This window comes from Crocuta crocuta, unplaced genomic scaffold (genome assembly GCF_008692635.1).
Source record: "Crocuta crocuta isolate KB4526 unplaced genomic scaffold, BGI_CrCroc_1.0 scaffold149, whole genome shotgun sequence".
Classification (NCBI taxonomy): Eukaryota; Metazoa; Chordata; class Mammalia; order Carnivora; family Hyaenidae; genus Crocuta; species Crocuta crocuta.
In genome coordinates this window covers 2,343,778-2,346,915 of record NW_027551561.1, presented here as the reverse complement: position 1 = coordinate 2,346,915, position 3,138 = coordinate 2,343,778, and positions in this window count along the sequence as shown.

Sequence of the window (3,138 nt, the reverse complement as noted above, 5' to 3'; positions counted from 1 at the left end):
GGCGGGCCCGTGGGCGGGGAGAGCCCGGAGGCCCCGACTAGCTGCCCCTCCGCCGTCCCCCAGGCAGGCGAGTGCGAGGCCACCCCAGGGTGTCTGCAGCTTCTTCAGTGCCGATTACTGGAGAAGTAACTCAGCGTGCTCGCCCCTCCCCCCCGCGTCTCAGCACACAGTCTTGGGGGACATTTTAAGTCTGACCGGACCTGCTGAGCAGCTGACTAATGAAGGCTCTCCCTCGCTCCCTCCCCGCTTCCTGACTGCCGTCCCCCCACGCCTCTGCTCGGACCAGGGCCAGGGCCCCGGGGCCCACTGCCTGGGCTCTGCTTCCAGGCGAGGGGTGGGGGGCTGGGTTCCGGGAGCCCGCCCACCGCGCAGGTCGGTACAGCCGGGAGCTGTCAGGAAACACTGCGGGGCGGGTAGCGGGGCAGGTGGATGAGTGGGCGGCGGGGTGGATGGAGGGAGGGATAGAGACAGGGATGGAACAGATCCCAAACGTGGCCTTTCCCAACGCTTAGGGCTTTCCAAGTCTACACAGATGAGTCAACACAGTCCCCCGTGAGGCACAGCTGCTACTATCTGAACGGTCGGCCCCACAGTTCCTCTTTGGAAGAAACTGCCTGGGTTCCGGAAAATACTTTTAAAGGCTGATGGCGGATGATCCCAAGAACGCACTTCACCAGGGGACCAAGGTCACAAAAGAGGTATCAGAAGCGAATGGGCATTAGAGCGCCTGGCTGGCTCAGTCTGTGAAGCGGCCGACTCCGGCCCAGGTCATATCTTACAGGTCGTGAGTTCGAGCCCCGCGTCAGGCTCTGTGCTGACAGCTCAGAGCCTGGACCCTGCTTCGGATTCTGTGTCTCCCTCTCTCTCTGCCCCTCCCCTGCCTGTACGTGCTCTCTGTCTCTCTCTGTCTCTCTGTCTCTCTCTCTCGAAAATAAATATCAAAAAGAAGGAGAAGCAAACAAGTATTTAGAGTAGGGAGAGAGGTCAGAGACTGAAACCAGAGGGGGAGAAGAGGGGGGGATGCCTGGGTGCAGGTCCCCCTGCCCCCCACACGGCCCCATGACCCCACAGGGGCAGCTGAACCATAGTGTGCCATGTTCTGTTCGATGCTGTTGGTGCTGCAGTGATAGAAGCCACTCCTCACCCCACCCTGAACGTCCCCAGTGTCACCTGCACGCCCAGACGCTTAAGGAGACGGATTTGGGTGAAGAAGGGCCTGGATTTCACATCTGAATCTCTGTGGTTCAGAATCCTGAATATGGAAACGTAAGTTGGCCCCACAACAGGGAGTCAACACGGCCAAAGCAAGACCTCAGAGCCAAAGTGACACTGACGCTCGGGGTTTGGCAGGAACCAGCAAAGGCTAAGGCCCCGAAGTGGACTCACCCCGAGGGCTCCTGTCCTGGACGTGAGGACTGTAGAGGTGTGACCTCCGCGCCCCAGTCTCCCCACAGCTAAGGGGTTTCCCGGGACGCAGGATGAAAGTGCCAAAGCCAGCAGTTTCCAGGCAAACTGGGAAGAGCCCGTCTCCGCAGAAGCTGACGTGGGGCACAGCCCTTCAGAACCGCTCCCCTCCGTTAGTCCTCACAGCACCGGGAGGAAGACATTATTCCTCCCACTTCATAGACGAGGAAACTGAGGCTGGGGGAGCTCAAGTGACTTACACAAGATAACACAGCCAGCAAGTGGCTGAGCAAGCTGTGTGCTCATGTCTGCTGAAGTCAGCAGCTTCAAGCAGCCTCACTCTGTGCTATGGTCCAGGGCCTGGGTCACCTGCTCTGGAACCATCCCCGTTCCTGCCAGTGGCTTCGCCTTCCTTGGGCCCCCGAGCTGTGGATCCCAGCAGGCCTCTGCCACCCCAGCCATCAGCCCAGCAGTGCCCTGTGGGACTCTGTACACGAGCCTATGGATCGGGAAGAACGCCCCCAGCTTCCTGGCCTGGTTTTTATCCGCAGCCCTGCCCCCCCGCTGATGGCAGAACCCCTCTCTCTTCCACTCCTGAAGTGGGGAGCAGCATTTCCCGCTCAGCCCAGGGATTTCCAAGCTGGGAGTTCAAACAGCTCAGCACGGAATAGGCTCAAACAGAGTCTGCTAATGGAAATAACAAGATGATAAATTATTCCAGGGAAAGCATGATTTTCCTTATACTCTGCTTGACTCAGAAAACACTATGATCGCAGTAGAAATTGGAGGTGTCAGAGCTGGTATCTGGGGAAAGAGAAATGAAAGCATTCTGCTTTCTGCTGTCAGTGCAGCCCCGGGGGGTGTGAAAGAGACTGCGAGGTCAATCCCGGGCCGGGCACACGGCTGCCCTGAGCAGGCGAGGCCTGCATGGAAACCCCAGGCAGCAGAACCTGCCACCAACTGGCTGAAGAGACTGGGGAGTTCCAGGCAGAAAGCCCAGGGCCTGGAGTTAGACAAAGCTGTGTTCTCTTCTCAGCTCTGGCACGAGCTGGCTGTGTGACCTTAGGCAAACCGTTTAACCTCTCTGAGACTCTGTCTCCTGGAGATAACAACAGGATTACGTGAAATAATGTACGGCACACACTTTAAACGTTGCGTCGTTCATGGTAAGGGCAGAAAATGCCCTGACTTGCCCACTTTTTCTGGTTATTCCCACTCCCCAGGATCAGAGGGGGCACAGAAGAGCTACCAGTCTCGGAGTGCAAGATCAGCAGGGGAGGACACGAAGTACAAATGGACCATGACCCTAGGGTACCAGGCCCACCCCAAGGCCCAGCTCCCGGAGGGAAGCTCGCGCTCATGCCCAACACTGCTAATTTGAGGGGGAGGGGGCTGCCCAGACCGACCCTCCACCTCCCGCCAGCCACGGCACAACATGTAAGTGCCTTGTCAATGTTGCTGGACTAGAGAAACAAGACCTCTTTGTCCCCAGACAAAATGGCCCTGGGTCCCTAGGACGGCTGCCATCCCCCTAATGCACTTGTTAGCAGGCCAGCCGCACGCCCCCCAACCCCGACAGCTGACGGTCAGAATCTGTGGCCCGTTGTCCCCGGGGCTGATGGAGATAAACAAGTTTTACCAAACCATCGTTCTTTATTTGCAGTAAGGCCACAGCTTGGGCTCCAAACTGAACTCTGTTCTAAAGACTTTTTTTTTTTTTTTTTTTTTTATTGT